The sequence below is a fragment of the Pseudophryne corroboree genome, chromosome 5, assembly GCF_028390025.1.
Source record: "Pseudophryne corroboree isolate aPseCor3 chromosome 5, aPseCor3.hap2, whole genome shotgun sequence".
NCBI classification, from domain to species: domain Eukaryota; kingdom Metazoa; phylum Chordata; class Amphibia; order Anura; family Myobatrachidae; genus Pseudophryne; species Pseudophryne corroboree.
The window spans coordinates 175,040,643-175,061,435 of record NC_086448.1 but is presented as its reverse complement, the minus strand read 5'-3'; the positions used below and the strand labels follow the sequence as shown (position 1 = coordinate 175,061,435).

Here is a 20,793-nt window from a genome sequence, read left to right as displayed (position 1 = left end):
GTGACAGATGGGGAGTCCAGTGAGGACCCTCTTGCTGGGAACAGAGACATAGTAGTTAGAACTGAAAGCGTGCCTGACCTGGAGGTAAAGAAGGATCTGTTTGCGTCTGAACAGTTAAAGGATCCTACCTTAATAAAGGCTAGAGAGAATGTTAAGATTGTTAATGGGGAACCTGTGGTACCAGGTGACAGGGTTACGTATCCCCACATGGCCATCTGTAATGAGCTCTTGTACCACATTGTCAAAAGGGGTGAGGATGTGGTGGAACAGCTGGTAGTTCCCCAGCCTTATCGGAGAACGGTTCTAGATTTAGCTCATAGTCACGTTACCGCAGGACATTTAGGGGCAGAAAAAACCACTGAAAGAGTTTTACAAAGGTTCTTTTGGCCAGGGGTTTATAAAGAAGTGTCTGAATATTGTTCTTCCTGTCCTGAATGCCAGTATCATGCCCCTAGACCCCATTTCAGGAGCCCACTAGTTCCCATGCCTATTATAGAGGTCCCGTTTGACAGAATAGCCATGGATCTCGTGGGACCCTTGTTAAAGTCTGCTCGGGGCCATCAGTATATCCTGGTAATTATGGACTATGCCACTCGATATCCTGAGGCTGTCCCTTTACGCACTATCACAACCAAGGCGATAGCTAGGGAGCTGGTGCAGGTATTTAGTAGAGTGGGAATACCAAAAGAAATTTTGACTGACCAAGGTACTCCATTTATGTCAAGGATCATGAAAGAGTTGTGCAAGTTATTTAAGGTCACTCACCTCAGGACGTCCATCTACCATCCCCAAACTGACGGGTTGGTGGAAAGGTTTAATAAAACATTAAAAAGTATGTTAAAAAAGGTTGTTGAGAGAGATGGGAAAAACTGGGATTGTTTGTTGCCCTACTTGTTAATGGCCATCAGAGAAGTTCCTCAGTCCTCTACGGGGTTTTCTCCATTTGATTTGTTGTATGGTAGACACCCCAGAGGGCTGTTGGATATTGCCAAAGAGACGTGGGAAGGACAGCCCACTCCTTATAGAAGCGTTATTGAGCATGTAACACAAATGCAGGATAGGATTGCAGCCGTGGTACCTGAGAGCACATGGAACAGGCCCAAAGTGCTCAACAGAGGGTCTATAACCGGAGTGCCAAGATACGGGAATTTGCTCCTGGCGATAGAGTTCTTGTTTTGGTACCCACTGTGGAAAGCAAATTCCTAGCTAAATGGCAGGGTCCATTTGAGATTAGGGAAAAAGTGAATGAGGTTAATTACAAAGTATACCAGCCGGGAAAGAGAAAACCCGAACAGATCTACCATGTTAACTTAATCAAACCCTGGAAAGATAGGTTGTCTCTGTCAGCGGAGCCTTGCCCTTCGGTATCTTCACCCCGGTTGCCTCCCGCAGTGAAGGTGTCAGAGACATTATCAGCTGATCAGAACAATCAGGTTAAAGAATTTCTCATTCAAAATAGGGAGGTATTTTCAGAGCTGCCTGGCCGAACGACCATAATAAAACATGACATTGTCACAGAACCAGGGGTCAGGGTTCATTTAAAGCCATATAGGATTCCTGAAGCTCAGCGAGAAGCTATTTCTAAGGAAGTTAAAACCATGTTAGAACTGGGAGTCATAGAGGAGTCTAACAGTGAGTGGTCCAGTCCCATAGTGCTCATCCCGAAGCCCGACGGTAGCATACGCTTCTGTAATGACTTTCGTAAGTTAAATGAGGTGTCCAAGTTTGACGCATACCCCATGCCCCGTGTGGATGAGCTTGTAGAAAGGCTGGGAACAACCAGGTTTCTCACCACATTGGACCTGACCAAAGGTTACTGGCAAATACCTTTATCTGATAGCGCCAAAGAAAAAACAGCCTTTTCGGTTCCGGAGGGGCTGTACCAGTATAAGATGTTACCCTTTGGGTTGCATGGGGCTCCAGCAACCTTTCAACGGGCGATGGATAAAATTTTGAGGCCCCATAGAAAATATGCAGCTGCCTATTTGGATGATGTGGTAATTCACAGTACAGACTGGGGGTCCCATTTGGTTAAAGTACAAGCAGTACTGGACTCAATCAGAGAGGCAGGGTTAACTGCTAACCCAAAGAAGTGCTGCCTCGCAATGGAGGAGGTCAAATACTTGGGCTTCACCATAGGCAGAGGTCTGATTAGGCCCCAATTGAATAAAGTTGATGCTATTCAAAACTGGCCTCGTCCAGTGAATAAAAAACAGGTAAGGGCTTTTTTGGGAATTACTGGGTACTATAGACGGTTTATTCCTAATTTTGCGACCACAGCGGTGCCGTTGTCAGACCTTACCAAAGGGAAGCAGTCAAATGTGGTGAAATGGAACCCTGATGCAGAAAAGGCGTTCCAAGCGTTAAAAGTGGCTTTGTGTTCACAACCGGTGTTGATAACACCAGATTTTTCAAAAGAATTTGTGGTACAGACAGATGCCTCAGAGGTAGGGATAGGTGCTGTGCTGTCCCAAACCAGAGATGGGGACGAACACCCTATCATTTATTTGAGTAGGAAACTCAATGAGCATGAAAAAAGGTATGCCATTGTGGAAAAGGAGGCTTTGGCCATTAAGTGGGCACTAGATACCTTGAGATATTACCTCTTGGGTAGACAATTCAGACTAGTGACAGACCATGCCCCTTTAAAATGGATGTATGTAAATAGAGGCAAGAATGCTCGTGTAACTAGATGGTTTCTAGCGTTGCAGGACTTTAAGTTTACTGTCGAACATAGACCGGGAACACAATTGGCCAACGCAGATGCATTGTCTCGCATCTTCTGTTTGGGGGCTACAAGTGTTCCGGCCCCTAGGTCGAAACAGGGGAGGGGGATATGTGACAAGAACACTGGGATAGTGTTTTAGGGCAGGTATATTTGTCCCAGGTTCTTGTCTTACATGTTTTAGAAAATGTTAACTTCTAGGAAAAATGCTTTTTGTTTTGTCTGAACCTTTTCAGTTTGCTGTAAAAGCTGGGTAAAGGCTCTGAGAGAGAGATAAGGCGAGTTCTAGACATTGGGCCCAGTTCGGGTCTTTGGCCTCACAGAGGGCTAATCAGGGTTTCAGCTGTGTAAGAGTGTTATAGTGCTTCTAACCTGATTAGTATGGGCAGACTGCCTGGGAAGGCTGCAGGATCTGTGTGTGAGAGACACGCTTTCTGATGCAAGTAAGCTATACAGTATGTACTGAAGAACTCTGTGTTTTGTTTAGTGACAGTTAGGAATATCTTATGTTTAGTTAGTGCCGGACAGGCAAGGTATTTTTATTTTGGGGTTTGTTTTATTTTCTGTTTCAATAAAACTGGCCGGGGTCAGTTGTACCAGAAACTGGACTTGTGTTGTTCCTCAGCTGCTGCGTGCGGCCATATTCCCCAGGAAAAGGCGCCTTGCACCCCTACAGTGTTACTATATATATATATATATATATATATATATATATATATATATATACTGCTCAAAAAAATAAAGGGAACACAAATACATCCTAGATCTGAATTAATGAAATATTCTTATTAAATACTTTCTTCTTTACATAGTTGAATGTGCTGACAACAAAATCACATAAAAATTATCAATGGAAATCAAATTTATTAACCCATGGAGGTCTGGATTTGGAGTCACACTCAAAATTAAAGTGGAAAAACACACTACAGGCTGATCCAACTTTGATGTAATGTCCGTCAAAATGAGGCTCAGTAGTGTGTGTATATACACTGCTCAAAAAAATAAAGGGAACACTTAAACAACACAATGTAACTCCAAGTCAATCACACTTCTGTGAAATCAAACTGTCCACTTAGGAAGCAACACTGATTGACAATCAATTTCACATGCTGTTGTGCGAATGGAATAGGCAACAGGTGGGAATTATAGGCAATTAGCAAGACACCCCCAATAAAGGAGTTGTTCTGCAGGTGGTGACCACAGACCACTTCTCAGCTCCTATGCTTTCTGGCTGATGTTTTGGTCACTTTTGAAAGCTGGCGGTGATTTCCATTGATAATTTTTGTGTGATTTTGTTGTCAGCACATTCAACTATGTAATGAACAAAGTATTTAATTAGAATATTTCATTCATTCAGATCTAGGATGTGTTGTTTAAGTGTTCCCTTTATTTTTTTGAGCAGTGTGTATGTATGTATATATATATATATATATATATATATATATATACACACACACACACACACACACACACACACATATGCAATAAGCCCCGGCACTCCAGTCAGTCAGTCGATTACTGGCCCTGGTGCCCTCCTGGTGGGCAATGGCTCCTACACACATGCAGTCCATAGATTGAGCAGCATTAAGGGACTGGACATTGGTGAATGCAAAAACCCTGCAGGGTGTGTTCAACCAAATAGTGACGTTTCGGGGACTTGTCACACCCAATCTATGGACTGTGTATAAAGTATATATATATATATATATATATATATATATATATATATATATATTAATTAGAGATGAGCGGGTTCAGTTCGTCGAGATCCGAACCCCCAACCCCCCCAAAACTTCACCCATTTTACACGGGTCCGAGGCAGCCTCGGATCTTCCCGCCTTGCTCGGTTAACCCGAACGAGGCCGAACGTCATCATCCCGCTGTCGGATTCTCGCGAGATTCGTATTCCATATAAAGAGCCGCGCGTCGCCGCCATTTTCACTCGTGCATTGAACGGAGAGGACGTTGCTACGTTCTCTCCCTGAAAAGCTCCATATCTGTGCTCAGTGTGCTGAAAATATCTGTGCTCAGTGTGCTGAAAATATCTGTGCTCAGTGTGCTGCGAATATCTACGTTCTCTGCCTGAAAAGCTCCATATCTGTGCTCAGTGTGCTGCAAATATCTACGTTCTCTGCCTGAAAAGCTCTATATCTGTGCTCAGATGTGTGCTGCAAATATCTGTCCTGATCATCAGTGCTCAATATCTGCTGCATTGTTGTGTGACCAGTATATACTATATATATATATATATATATATATAGTAGTACAGTGCAGCATTTTGGTGACCACCAGTATAGTAGTACAATACAGTAGGCCATTGCTGTATATTGCAGCTCCGTGTCACTTCAAGTATCCATATCTGCGCTGCATTGTTGTGAGCAGTATATATATATATATATATATATTAGTACAGTGCAGCATTTTGGTGAACACCAGTATATAGTAGTACAGTGGGCCATTGCTGTATCTTGCTGCACTGTACTACTGTATATACAGTAGTACAGTGCAGCATTTTGGTGACCAACAGTATGTAGTAGTACAGTACAGTAGGTCATTGCTGTATATTGCAGCTCCGTGTCACTTCAAGTATCCATATCTGCGCTGCATTGTTGTGAGCAGTATATATATATATATATATATATATATATATATATTAGTACAGTGCAGCATTTTGGTGAACACCAGTATATAGTAGTACAGTAGGCCATTGCTGTATCTTGCTGCACTGTACTACCTTATATACAGTAGTACAGTGCAGCATTTTGGTGACCAACAGTATGTAGTAGTACAGTACAGTAGGCCATTGCTGTATCTTGCGGCTCCGTGTCACTTCAAGTATCCATATCTGTGCTGCATTGTTGTGAGCAGTATATATATAGTAGTACAGTGCAGCATTTTGGTGAAAACCAGTATAGTAGTACAGTACAGAAGTTAATTGCTGTATCTTGCAGCTCTGTGTCACTTCTAGTATCCATACCTGTGCTGCATTGTTGTGAGCAGTATATAGTAGTACAGTGCAGCATTGTGGTGACCAGTATACTACAGTACAATAGTCCAGTGCTATTGTCGCTGCTCAGTGTCAGTTCTCCGTAGTATCATCAGTGCTCAGTAAAATTAGTGCTCAGTATAATCAGTGATTGATAAGTATAATCAGTTCTCAGTATAATCAGTGCGCTGTTAGACATGCGCCTGTTTTCCGCCATTAGTGCATTGGGATTTAGACAATTGATGAAGTTATTGTGTCCCCGATACAAAATCCCATCTATATTTTACTTCACTAGGCAGGCGATAGCGAGATTTTACCAATTAATATCTGTGATTTATAATTAATTATTAATTACAGTGATCTTGCCAAATGATTCCAGTGATTTTGTCATTTTCTTCCAGTGATTTGGACCAATAATACCATTGATTAGAACGAATAATTCCTGTGATTTTGTCATTTTCTTCCAGTGATTTGGACCAATAATACCATTGATTAGAACGAATAATTCCTGTGATTTTGTCATTTTCTTCCAGTGATTTGGACCAGTAATACCATTGATTAGAACAAATAATTCCTGTGATTTTGTCATTTTCTTCCAGTGATTTGGACCAATAATACCACTGATTAGAATTTAGAACTAATAATTCCTGTGATTTTGTCATTTTCTTCCAGTGATTTGCACCAATAATACCATTGATTAGAACAAATAATTCCTGTGATATTGAGGTGTTTGTGTCGCTTAGCTTAGCCATCCAGCGACCACAGTGCACCTCTTTTTCTCTTTTCTTTGCATCATGTGCTGTTTGGGGACTATTGTTTTAAGTGCCATCCTGTCTGACACTTCCGTATATGTCCAGCGGTACTGCCATTTGATATAATTCCCGACATTACTGCCATTTAATTCCAGTGATTTTGTCACTTTCTTCGTGATTTGGACCAATAATACCATTGATTAGAATGAATAATTCCTGTGATTTTGTCATTTTCTTCCAGTGATTTGGATCAATAATACCATTGATTCGAATTTAGAATGAATAATTCCTGTGATTTTGTCATTTTCTTCAAGTGATTTGGACCAATAATACCATTGATTAGAATGAATAATTCCTGTGATATTGAGGTGTTTATGTCGCTTAGCTTAGCCATCCAGCGACCACAGTGCACCTCTTTTTCTCTTTTCTTTGCATCATGTGCTGTTTGGGGCCAATTTTTTTAGTGCCATCCTGTCTGACACTGCAGTGCCACTCCTAGATGGGCCAGGTGTTTGTGCCGCCCTCTTGGGTTGCTTAGCTTAGTCATCCAGTGACCTCGGTGCAAATTTTAGGACTAAAAATAGTATTGTGAGGTGTGAGGTGTTCAGAATAGACTAGAAATGAGTGGAAATTATGGTTATTGAGGTTAATAATACTATAGGATCAAAATTACCCCCAAATTCTATGATTTAAGCTGTTTTTGAGGGGTTTTTGAAAAAAAAACACCCAAATCCAAAACACACCCGAATCCGACAAAAAATTTTAAGGGAGGTTTTGCCAAAACGCGTCCGAATCCAAAACCAAAACACAAAACACAAAAAATTCCCAGTGCACATCTCAAATAAACTGTATATAAATAAATATATATATATATATACTAGGTGCTTCATCGCGCCCTACGGGCGCTCTTCACACCGTCGCAAGGGGCTACGCCCCCTTAACCCTTGCATGCCTTTCTGGGGTTTAATATTTGTATTATATGGAGTATTACCTGCATTCCTTTGTTAGTGGTTAAATATTGCACAATGAAAGGGCGTGCGATGGTGAAGGAGGCGCAGCCCCTTGCGACGGCGTGAACAGCACCTGCAGGGCACGATGTACAGAATGTAGCGGGTGCGGGGGGGACTGCGGATGGTGTCTGTAGATGCTGCGGGTGGAGGGGAGGCAGAAGTGGGGGTGGGGCCCGGATGGGGAAGGTTCGGGAGGTGCTGCGCGTGGGGGAGGGGCAGAGGAGTGGGGGATGCAGATGGGGGAGGGGTCCGGAGGCACCGCAGGTGGGGGAGGGGCAGGGGTGCCACAGGTGGGAGAGGGGCAGGTGTGGGGATGTTGTGGATGGGTGAAGGGTTCCGGAGGTGCTGTGGGATGGGAAGGGACGGGTGTGCCGGGGGTTGGGTAGGGGACCGCAGGCACCATGGGTAGGGTAGGGGCAGGTACGGGTGTTGCGGCGGATGGGAAAGGAGGTCCGGAGGTGCTGCAGGTGGTGGAGGGGCAGGTGCAGGGGTGCCATTGGTGGGGGAGGGGTGGGTGAGGGGGGGACCGCTGATGGAGGAGGGTGTCTGCATATGCTGCGGGTGGAGGGGGGCAGGTGTGGGGGGAGACGTATAAGGGGGGTGAATGGTGGAAGGGGCCTGGAGGTGCTGTGGGTGGTGAAGGGGTGGAGGAGTGGGAGCCACGGGTGGTGTAGGGGGTCTGGAGGCACAGCATGTGGGGGAGGGGTGGAGTGCCGCATGTGGTGGAGGGGAAAGTGCGGAGGTGTGGTGCATTGGGGAGAGGTCTGGAGGCGCTGCGGGTACTGTACATGCCATAAAAGGTAGTTGGAGGGTATGCAGTAACAGGGCCAGGACAGGGGTGACAGGGTCAGTACAGGGTTGACGGGGCCAGGACAGGGGTGACGGGGCCAGGATAGGGGTGACGGGGCCAGGACAGGGGTGACGGGGCCAGGACAGGGGTGACGGGGCCAGGACAGGGGTGACAGGGCCAGGACAGAAATGATAGGGACAGGATAGGGGTGACAGGGCCAGGGTAGGGGCGGCAGGACCAGGACAGGGGTAACGGGGCCAGTATAGGGTTCACAGGGCAAGCACAGGGGTGACAGGGCCAGGATAGGGGTAACAGGGCCAGCATAAGGGTGACAGGGCCAGGATAAGGGTGAAAGGGCCAGAATAAGGGTGGCAGGGCAAGGCCAGGGACATGACAGAACACAGGGCATGGGAGAGATTGGTATTAGGGACAAAACAGTGGTGACAGACAGATGTGTCTTACCGGAGTCACTGCTGCTGGCTGCTGCTGTTCCATTCCAACCTGTTGGGATCTGCTGCTGCTGGAGACTTGGCATGGCTGACTCTCTCAGGCTGGAGTCCTGCTTTCTCTGCCAGTCCGCATCCCTCCCCCCCCTCCTCAGTCACACACCGCAGACCTCGCGCAGCTGCCGGGCACTGTGGTAAGGTGAGACTGGAAATGACTGGTTAGCCCCCAGGAGATGCTGCGGCTAGAGGGAGGAGGGGGTCATAGCATGCACGTGGCGTGGACCTCACGCCTTCCGGGCACTGTGGTAAGGGGAGACTGGGAGTGACTGGTTAGCTCCCAGGAGACGCTGCGGCTGGAGGGAGGAGTGGGTCAGAGCCTGCAAGCAGCTCGGATTTCTGCAGCGCTACCCGCCAGCTAAAGTGTGTGAATGAGCTGGGCGCACTCCACTGCGGGTGGCAGCGCTGCAGCTAGCGGTGGGGTTGCCGGGGCTGGAGATAACAGAGGCAGTATGGAACCTGCACAGCGGCAGGTGCCTCACTAAACTGCAGCTATGAAGCGTGGAGTGTGTCAGAAAGTGACGCTCCTCCGCACCAGAGAGACCCTGCTGAGTATGCCGATGTGGGGGGTCAAGCACACAGTGAGCCGGTGCCCGTCTGTCTGTATGACATACCCCTCACACACCCCCATACCTCCCAAATGTCCCGATTTTTGCGGGACAGTCCCATTTTTTGGGGTCTGTCCCGCTGTCCCACCCGCGGGTCGCAGTGTCCTGCGGTGGGGGGGGGGGCAGTTGGAAAGCTCCTGTACTCGCTGTTCTGCTTAGCAGAGCAGCGGTGAATAGTGGAGACAGAGGGAGAGGGGGCATCAGGGGGTACGGATTAATGGGGGGGTTCCAGCAGCAGAGCCGGATTAAGGGGGGGGGGGGCGGGGGATACGTACCGTTGGCCCCACAGTTTTAGAGGCCCCCCCGGCTGGAGTAGCTCTGTCCCAGCTCAGAAGCTCCCCCCCCCCCCGTCCTGCCAGCAACAGTGGCAGCATTGTGCTACAGTCAGCACACGCTGCTGCATATTGGCAGGTCTGTGGTGTTGCAGGGAGGCAGCAGTCTCCCTGCTTTCTTCTCCCTGTGCGAGTGTGTAGGGGGGAGCGACCACCTCCTCTGGATTTAGCCCTAGCTGAGGGGCCAAAATCCCATAAAAAAAATAAAAACAAAAATCGGAATTTGCATAAGGGGGCGTGGCCGCGCGATCCGCGATTAGGCCACGCCCCCAACCCCCAGCAGGCACAGCAATGAGATAGGGCTCCTTTGTCTCAAGTGCCCTGGGCCCCCCGGACTCATAATCAGCCCCTGGGGGCATGCCAGCAGCTCACAGAGCGCTGGGCATGCCCCCTCACTGACGAAAACGGGGACCCTCCCGTGAAGCCACGCCCCCTTTTCGCCGAGTGTGTTTCCCTCCTTCTGCCTGGAGAAAGCTCCTGCAGAAAGCTGGGAGGTATGCAGCCCTGTCTGTGACATGCCCAATGTCCATGCTATCTGCTTCTGCTCCTAGTCTCCTGTAGATTTGGCCAGATCTCTGTGACTCATTTGAATAACTCCGCCCACTGTTGTGACTCCGCCCAGCATTAGCAAATGAATCACAAGGTCACAGAATAGGGCTATTATATAGGATATATATATATATATATATATATATATATATATATATATATATATATATATTTAGGAACAAATTACTGGGACTCAATACCTCTTGTTGATGTATGCCTTGGTGCCCTCCAACACAATGCAGTGAATGTAGATCGTTGTGGGGTGTCGGCACTCACTCGGGACTTGCACAGCGTCGATAAATAAAAGAGACTGCGCTCTGTCTTTATGTAAACGTTTCAGTTATATTGTAACTTTTGTGCAGCACATGGAGGTAGGCCCTGGTTTTTCACATCCGCACAAAAGCAGTTTTATTAAGATCAACAAGGTTTTGACATGTACTAGCACCCACGTAATTTATTTCATTAGATGCCCCTGAGGGCTCTTTTAGGTGGGTAAAACCTCACGCCAGTTTTGAGTAAGAATGGCGATGCATAGGTCAGCCATTCATGCTGCCTTAGAGGGAGACAGACAAGTACAGCCTGTAGCTAGGCGCTTACAGAAATTTAGACACAATCTCGCTACATTGAAATACAAAATAATAGATCAACAACCTAAAAGCATCAGAGGGGGTGATAGAAATACATTATTGTTACAAAGAGAGGCAAGATGGATACACCGTTTAAATACGGTGGTCCCGAGAGGATTAAATGAACAGTTCAGTTTAAATTGCTTCATTGATTAAATATAAGCGTATCAGTAGTTAATTTCAGTGGCAAACGCAGGATTTGCATGGGGGGGTTTCCAGAACTGGGTGGAGCCAATCACGGGGGTGGGGACTGAGGTGACCCAGTATATGCTGGGTCCGTAAAACCAGTGTGTCTGTGTGTATGTGTGTGTATATATATATATATGTGTATGTGTGTGTGTGTGTGTGTGTGTATGTATGTATATATATATATATATATATATATATATATATACATATCTACACATATATATACCGTATATACACCTATATATATATATATATATATATATATACATACATATACACATATACATAGCATATTAAACATGCATACATATATATATACATATAGTACACGTATATATACACACATGTATATATATCATATATGTGTGTGTTTATATGTATGTATGTATATACCTGTGTATATATGTATGCACATGGATATATATGTACTATAATTAAAATAAAGTAAACTTTTATTAAGCACTTACAAGTGCCACCAGGAAGACAGCAGGCTGCAGAGGACGCTAGACAGCCATTAATAATACTAATGCAGCAAAAAAGGGGGAGGGGGTTTTCTGGGTGCTCGGAAACCCCCCCTGGGTGTGCCAGTGTATTTTACTGCCGATTATGTATTGTCCCGCCTGCATCCTGATCATATTTGGAATTGTTGTTTGATAGTACTGTCTATCTAACATGGCAATAAGTGGTAATATGCGGGCTTTCCTTGATGGTTTTTGTTAACACCGTTATGTTTTGGTTTGATACAGTCCCCATGGTAACCGGAGCGATGACGGGGTGGAGCGCGTTGCAATTGACACAGGATGATGACGTCATCCTTCCCAGCTGACGTGACCGAGCCGAGGGACGAGTACACGTGTAATGGTGAGGGTATAAAGGTATGTCACCTTGTAAATGTTTGTTGTTCTGACGAAAGTTACAATATAACTGAAATGTTAACATACAGAGCGCAGTCTCTTTTATTTATCGACGCTCTACAAGTCCCAAGTGAGTGCCGCCACGCTACACCTATCTATCTAGATAGATAGATAGATAGATAGATAGATAGATAGATAGATAGATACACCCCCACATATATAGAGATTGCTTGATATAGACAGACAGATATAGATGAATTGGATACATAGAACAGATAGAAACTGTACAGAGACAGATGATAGCAGTAACAGAAGCTCTCCCATCACTTGCTTGTCGTTACGTCAGACCCTTCCATCTCCCCCTATCCTCCCGCTGTCGCCAGTGCACTGACACATCAGTGGCATGGGTGGTCTAGAAGAGCCGCGCCTCCTGCTGCCGTCTCCACTGTCTGCCACAGTGTCACAGGCGCAGCAGCAGCTGACAGCAATAGTGCACAGCACAGGGATGCAGAGCAAGGAGAGCGCCTCTCCTGACTGGCGCCTCCCTACTTTGCATCCCATTGTCGAGTGGGTTCCGCTGGCACTGCTAGTGTGTTAGTGTGTGTATATAGACGTGATAGGGAATATAGATTGTAAGCTCCATTGGGGCAGGGACTGATGCGAATGGCCAAATATTCTCTGTAAAGCGCTGCGGAATATGCATGCACTATATAAATAACTGGTATTAAATAAATAATTATTTTTCAATTTATCCACAATTTTTTCTGAGCAAATTTTCGTTAGTATTGTTAAACAATAGGCTATATTCCATAGCACTCATACATCTGCGTTTCTATCGTTAATAAATTCTGCATTAAATTTTAAGACAGCAGTAATTACATCTACCTCCAATATTTGATCAAATAGGCTTGCAAATTGTTGGTTTGTAATTACATGGACCATAAACTATATTGAATGTCACTAGATTTACTTTAAACAAATTTGCAACATAAATAGGAACAATAGTGTGAGACATGACAAAGAAATAACTATACTGTATATAAGTGTCTGCTTACTTTAGGTAAGCTATAACCTTGTTGTTCTTTGCGCTTTATGAAACATCCCCAGAGTAAAGAGATGGTGTTGAAGAAAACTTTGTGAATGGCACCATCTAGTGTTAGAAATACATGTTTGCAACGGAGGAAAACAGTTTTTTCTTTTTTTTTCATGTTTGGTTCTTAGAACAATCGGAGTCAACATTTTTATACTGTGACACATTATTATTACTAATATTTATAGTAGAAAGTATTCTACATTTTTTTCTAAATATTTTTAGGAGGTCATTCCAATTATTTGTGAAGGGTGCGTTTCGACGCTGGTCACAGTACCTGAACTCACACCCCTCGTGCCTGATGTCTTCCCAAATTCGCTCATAATTGCTTGCAGCGCTATGTGAATTTGGGCTGCCGTAACGGGTGGCTGCGGCAACGATGACTTGTGGGTGCGAGAAACTCGTAAATAATTGAATTTGACCCATATTCTCGAACAGAAAAAAGCAGAATCTGCAATTATTATTATTATTATTAATAATAATAATAATAATAATAATAATTACAATAATATCTAGACATGGATGAAACACTTGTGGTTCACTTCAACTGTTTTACATTTTTGAGATATGGGACCTAATTCAGACCTGGTTGCTGCAGCGGCGCCGTACGCAGGCTGAAGCACAGTGAATTGTGCGCACACACAGCGGCCGCACTGCGCGTGTGAACACAGTGAGATGCAACAGCATATCACTTGTGCAATCACCTCTGCCTGAGTGACAGGCAGTGGCGGCCGCAGGGTGGTCGGTGGGGTGTCGGTAGCATTGGGACAGCGTTGTGGCAGCGTTGGGAAGGGGGGGGTGCGATCCAGACAGTAGAGGCGTGTCCGGACCATTGCTGGGGCACATGCAGCCTCTGCAGCCAAGAACATGGCCGGTAGCTGTCTGTTGTCTTCGAAGCTAGGCTGCGTAGGCAGAGAGCTACTCGGCAGGTGCGAAAGCATTGCCGCCATGCGATGCTTTCGCATGTCTGCAGGGGGTAGGACCCAGCATGCGGGGTGGACTTGCCCTGTGCTGGGCTTCCCCCCGCATCCCAAAGATTTTGATCGTAGATGGGCGTTTTTTCACACATATATACGATCAGGTCTTTATTAGGCCCATAGTTTAATTTGTAGCAAAAAATGTATCAAAACTTTTGCAAAGATTTAATAATGTTTTGAGAGGTAAAAAAAAATCATTGTGATCCTGATCGGAGGTAGACTCAGTTACAAATCTGATGGTTTTGGTCTGCTCAAGCGCAAGATCCATTCTGCTCATATGCAGATTATCTTGTGATATTGCTCGCTGCCCTGTAGGTGTGTAGTATGGTATGCTGGCGGCTGGGCTCCCGACGGCCAGCATACCGGCGCCAGAATCCCGACCGCCGGCATACCGACAGCTGGGCGAGCGCAAATGAGACCCTTGCGGGCTCGCTGCACTTGCCCCACTGTGGGCATGGTGATTCTCCCTCCAGGGGGGTCGTGGACCCCCAAGCAGGAGAAAAGGTGTTGATATACTGTGCGCCGGGATAACAACAGCCGGCAAACTGAAGACCACCCCTTGCAGCTGCAGAATGATTGACATGCTGCGGTGTTGGGGTGGGGTAGGGGGCAATGGTGATCTGATCGGCTCTCCCAAATACATGCAGGGGTCATCTATCTCCTACAGATGCCTCCTGCTGCATTTACGTTTTATTTGTAAGGAATTGCATGTAATGAGCAATTCGCAGTTTCACTGTACTGGCCATGTGTACTTACACGTCCATGGCTTAATCTTTGAGACAAGTATATGCTACTGGCAGGACCAACCTGGTAACTCTCGGTTCGAGGTACCCTGCGGTTTATGCAAATTCATACAAATTTGAATCAGGACCTCAGTGCAGATGTACACGGAATGTGTGGACACACAAAGAAGCAGTGGGGATTGATAAGCATGGTATCAGAAATGAAGTGGAAAAGTTCTGGGCAGTCTTGAGTGTGATTGGTAGGTGGCCAGTAGTACACACAAACATGGTCAGTTTCAGAGGTGATTAATAGGAGTGTCATGAGCGTACAGGGAAAGCGGCTGCATACACAGACACAGAGATACAGACTTGGAATCCTTGGTCAGGCAGAGAAATTGACCAATGGTTGCATCTAAAGACACACGGATTGTATTGCAGCATGTATAGATGGTCAAAGAGGGCGTCTCAGTTCTTGCACATTTAGATGTATGCTTGCACAGCAGGGAAGGGGCTGAAACTATCATTTGCATAAAGCGGCAGACACAACCGCAGCCCAGATGCAAAGTGGTCATAGGGGTATATTTACTAAAGGATAATTTTGATCAATTTTAATTGATTACAGATATTAATCAATACGGCTAAAGCACACATTTACTAATATTTAAAAATTAATATTAAAAAAATCATTTGTTGGAAAATGTGTCTTAAGCCTTGGAAGCCCAACATCAATTAAGATTGATTATAATCGATCTAAAATCGATAAAATTGATAAAACTGATTAAAATCAACAAAATCGATAAAACCGATTAAAATCAACCTTTGGTAAATATAATACATGGTATCCACCTCTAAATCAGGCCCTTTATCTTTTATTTGGCACAATTTATTATTGTAATTCACCATTTAACAATTTATCCATGATTGCTCTGCCTTCAGTTCTGGAACAAAGAGAAATGTACAGATAATCCAAAATCACCTCCAATGTGTTTCCTGCCTCCTCTTCTATATAGTGATTTTATGAGCTCATGGTCTCATGAGATGCTCCAAGTAATTGGTTCCTAATAAATGGAGAGACTGCAAGCTCTTGAAATATTGGTTCAACCCAACGCATGACAGGTTAAATCAGCTATTTTATGTGCTGAATGAAAAGACTTATGACCATGCAGTTTATGAATTCACTAGGACCCAGTGACACCGCCAATGTACATACCTGGATATTGAATACTGATCATCTCTTATCCCTTCTGACAAATTACTGTAGAGTTTTCAATCATTTTTAATCCTATACTTTAATTTAATAGAGAATTACCTCTGCTTGGTTCTTTTCTGAAAGTCTAAACTATTAAACAGAGTATAAAATCATTTTCTTAGGTGATGTGAATACTTTTGCAAAATGTGTGTTGAGATATGTTTTGGATATTTGTTTTTAAAGTTTCAAATGGTTGCATAATTTAAATGATCAATTTCAATAGAACACAATTTCTAACGTCACAGTAATTGAGGTTTAGTGTGATCATAATTTATTGGCAAGGTGACAAACAGCTGGGGCAATTCACATCCAGTATAACAAATCATACAAAATACTTATCTAAATATAATGATTACAGTAAATCAAGTCAAACACATACAAGGTTGATGAAGGAGGTCCTGAGGAGAAGGATTTTATTTCCCATTATTTGTATGGTTCTCTTTAGTTATTTGCATATTTAATCATTGCACCATATGTGCCACACAGCAGAAGTCAGGAGGAAACATTTTGGTTACCTAAACACACTCTATTATTGGGATGCGGGAATGGGAAAAGAACCTGTGGCCAGTGCAGCAAGCCACTGAGCCCGCAAGCTCCCCTACGTGCGGCCATCTAAAAACCGGGATCCCGCCATCAGTATGGTGACCGCCGGCCATACGGACCCAACCCCTATAATCACTTTGTGACAAAACAAGTCAGTGCCATCTCTCACAGTTAAGATCTATCCCTTCTGATGTTCACCAGGTTCCCAGGGCACTGAGAAGGGAATGATGGGCCTGATTTGGACCTGTATGCAAACTTGATGGTTTATGTACAAATCCAATGTTTGTACGTCTGCACATGTGCAGAACGGGTACTGCCCGATCGCTCGCAGTCCCTCCTTAGCAGCTGAATGATTGACATGCTGGCAGTGACCAGGACCTTTCTACAAATAGGAGGTGCATAATTCTAGGACCCAGCCAGTCTAAGCAAACTTTGGCTGGTCGCAATAGTGATCGGATGCATTGCATGCAGAAGGCATCTGTTTCCTGCTTCCCTGCAGCTGTGCAAAACTGTACAGATCTGAATCAAGCCCTATAACTTGAAGTATAATAATAATTAAAAATATTGTGACAGTGGCGCTGCTGTTGGTGGGGGGGAACTGCTCCCCAGTGCTGCTGGCCAAGTTGCAGCTTGGCGCTGCTGCTGGTGGCGTGGAACTACTTCCTGTTGCTGCAACGATCTCCATGGTGCTGATGTTAAAAAACTTGGTACAGCATACCTTTTCCATAGATAAAATGACAAGAAAAACATTTGGCTGTCCATACTTGTTTCTGTCAATGCGTTTCAGTCACCAAGTGGCCTTTCTCAAGATAATGGATTGTTTTGATTAAGGTCACTTGGTGACCGAAAGTTTTTAACATAGTTTGACTTTTCTGGAAAGAATTGTATATTTGGACCATTTCCTTTTTCCATTTTCTATTGTATTTTTTTATTGGGACTTTTTATTATGTGCCCATTGTATGGGAAAGTTTTTCTGGGAATACATTTTTATTGGTTTTTATAATTGATTGGGTTAAGATACTTCCTTTGGACCATCATAGAGAAAACCAGAGGAAAGATACCTTTATATGCCTCAAACTCTACAAAATAATCGTGAATGTGTTACGCTTGCTTTTGAAAATCATAAAGATACCTTGTTAGGCTTATTATTGTCTTCACAAAGAATGAGTGGGGTACGCTCAGATGTCATACTTCTATTATTATGTTTTGTATGAGAAGTGAAATTAAAGAAACCTTGATAGGCCCAACTCCTCTTGTTAAAGTGTGAGTCCGGGTATGCCCTCGGCATTTAATCATTAATAACACCATTTTATGTTTAAAGCCGCTGTACTGCTCCACACATTGGTATATAATCTTTTATTTACATGTAGACGACATCAATGTTTTGGAGCGAAAACAGAAGGTGGTCCTTGAAGAGAATCTTCTGATTGCTTTGCATCACCTATTTCACAGTGCTTGTCTTTTAATGGAATTACTGTTGAAGTTAAAGATACCTTTATGTGCCTGCTCTATTCCACATATCACACTGAGTCGGGTACGTCTATACAGAGGACACACCATTGGTTAAAAATACTACACATCACAGTTTCAAAGGATCCCATGTGTGCACATCACTAACCTTTTGAGTGCGAGTCTGGGCACGCATCTATCACACTGTTAATTACTCCGGACATTTTCTTCTGGACACTTTTTTCACAAAGTTTTGCTATTTAAAGATTGGCCTATACATTTTTATATGTTTTTATTTTTTATGTTCACCATATCACCTATCTTCAAATTAAACGCCCGGTGATGTCTGAAAGAGCAAAGCAAGAAGGGAAAGGATCCGGTCTGAATCATTCCGAAAGGAACGTATTGTATATTTTATTGTTTTTAGTAGCGCCTTGGAATGTGCCCCTCCTAAATTCTTGTGGTTACAATTTCTGTTGAAATGTGGTGACATATCAGGGAAGGAGCATAATCTAGGGCAGCTTTTCTTGCGCCAATGTAGCAGGGACTCTTTGATTTTGTCTTTGTATTGATTAGTTTTTTTTCACAACGGGGGTAGCATCCACCTTTGTTATAAAAAACAATAACCTACTGTACCGGAAAACAAAAGAATGGGAATTACCTTTCCTCTGAAAAGATCTGATGATAAAGGAATTATTATAAGTGAGTATGACTTGTAGTTATTATTATAAGTGAGTATAACTTGTAGTTCTAGTATAACTTGTAGTTTTGAGTATAACTTGTAATTGTTGTTCCACAAATGCCTTCATGCTGGGGCATTTTTACTGGGACTTATAGGCTGCCTGTAAAGAATAATGGAGTAAATGTATTGTTATGGGGAAGAAGCAACAATGGCGCACATTGGGGGTAATTCAGAGTTGATCGCAGCAGCAAATTTGTTAGCAGTTGGGCAAAACCATGTGCACTGCAGGTGTGGCAGATACAACATGTGCAGAGAGAGTTAGATTTGGGTGGGTTATTTTATTTCTGTGCAGGATAAATACTGGCTGCTTTATTTTTACACTGCAATTTAGATTTCAGTTTGAACACACCCCACCCAAATCTAACTTTCCCTGCATATGTTATATCTGCCCCCCTCCCCCTGCAGTGCACATGGGGGGTCATTCCGAGTTGTTCGCTCGGTAAATTTCATCGCATCGCAGCGATTTTCCGCTTAGTGCGCATGCGCAATGATCGCACTGCGACTGCGCCAAGTAAATTTGCTATGAAGTTAGGTATTTTACTCACGGCTTTTTCTTCGTTCAGGCGATCGTAATGTGATTGACAGGAAGTGGGTGTTTCTGGGCGGAAACAGGCCGTTTTATGGGCGTGTGGGAAAAAACGCTACCGTTTCTGGGAAAAACGCGGGAGTGGCTGGAGAAACGGTGGAGTGGCTGGGCGAACGCTGGGTGTGTTTGTGACGTCAAACCAGGAACGATAAGCTCTGAACTGATCGCAGATGCCGAGTAAGTCTGGAGCTACTCAGAAACTGCACAGAGATGTCTTTTTGCAATATTGCGAATCTTTCGTTCGCAATTTTACTATGCTAAGATTCACTCCCAGTAGGCGTAGGCTTAGCGTGTGCAAAGCTGCTAAAAACGGCTTGCGAGCGAACAACTCGGAATGACCCCCATGGTTTTTCCCAACTGCTAACAAATTTGCTGCTGCGATCAACTCTGAATTAGGCCCATTATGTGCACTATACCGCTTCTCCCCCATGTATGATGTCAGATGGGGGTTAAAGATTGCAAGGTGAATTGTACAGGTATGTACGCGAGTATCAGCATTAGTACTATGAATATGGATGTAATTTCTCTAACGTCCTTGAGGATGCTGGGACTCCGTAAGGACCATGGGGAATAGACGGGCTCCGCAGGAGATAGGGCACTTTAAGAAAGCTTTGGACTCTGGGTGTGCACTGGCTCCTCCCTCTATGCCCCTCCTCCAGACCTCAGTTTTACACTGTGCCCAGAGCAAGATGGGTGCACTGCAGAGAGCTCTCCAGAGTTCTCTGCCTAGAAGCATTTTTGTTTGGATTTTTTTTTTCTACCTTTTACTACTTTTTCACAGGGAGCACTGCTGGCAACAGGCTCCCTGCATCGAGGGACTGAGGAGAGAGGAGCAGACCTTCTTGTCAAAGATAGGCTCTGCTTCCTCGGCTACTGGACACCATTAGCTCCAGAGGGGGTGAACGCAGGTTCTTACTGGGCGTCCACCCCGGAGCCGCGCCGCCGTTCTCCTCACAGAGCTAGAAGTACAGTAGACAGAAGTCGTCAGAAGCCTTCAGCTTCACTGAGGTAACGCACAGCACTGCAGCTGTACGTCATTGCTCCCATACACCTCACATACTCCGGTCACTGTAAGGGTGCAGGGCGCAGGGGGGGGCGCCCTGGGCAGCAATATAAACCTCTGCATGGCAAAAAGACTATATACATGTACAGGTGGGCTCTGTACATGTATATATAAGAGCCCCCGCCATATTTTACTAAGTTTGAGCGAGACAGAAGCCCGCCGCCGAGGGGGCGGGGCTTCTCCCACAGCACTCACCAGCGCCATTTTCTCTCCACAGCACTGCTGAGAGGAAGCTCCCCGGACTCTCCCCTGCTTACACACGGTGAAAGGGTGCTTAAAAGAGAGGGGGGGGGGCACATAATTGGCGGTTTACATATTATACAGCGCTGCTGGGGAAAAACATTTTGTGTTGGTCTCCAGGGTTATTGCGCTGGGGTGTGTGCTGGCATACTCTCTCTCTGTCTCTCCAAAGGGCCTTGACAGGGATACTGTCTTCAGGAAAGGGGTT

At 44.7% G+C, this 20,793-nt stretch overlaps 1 long non-coding RNA gene across 1 annotated transcript in view; it reads left to right on the top strand.

Moving 5' to 3' along the window:
* The window catches only part of LOC134928895 (uncharacterized), a 137,204-nt gene that overhangs the window by 36,997 nt on the left and 79,414 nt on the right, over nt 1-20,793 (top strand). The window contains exon 3 of the long non-coding RNA XR_010178105.1: nt 11,817-11,945. This is a non-coding gene — a long non-coding RNA (uncharacterized LOC134928895). The remainder of the gene's footprint in view (nt 1-11,816; nt 11,946-20,793) is intronic.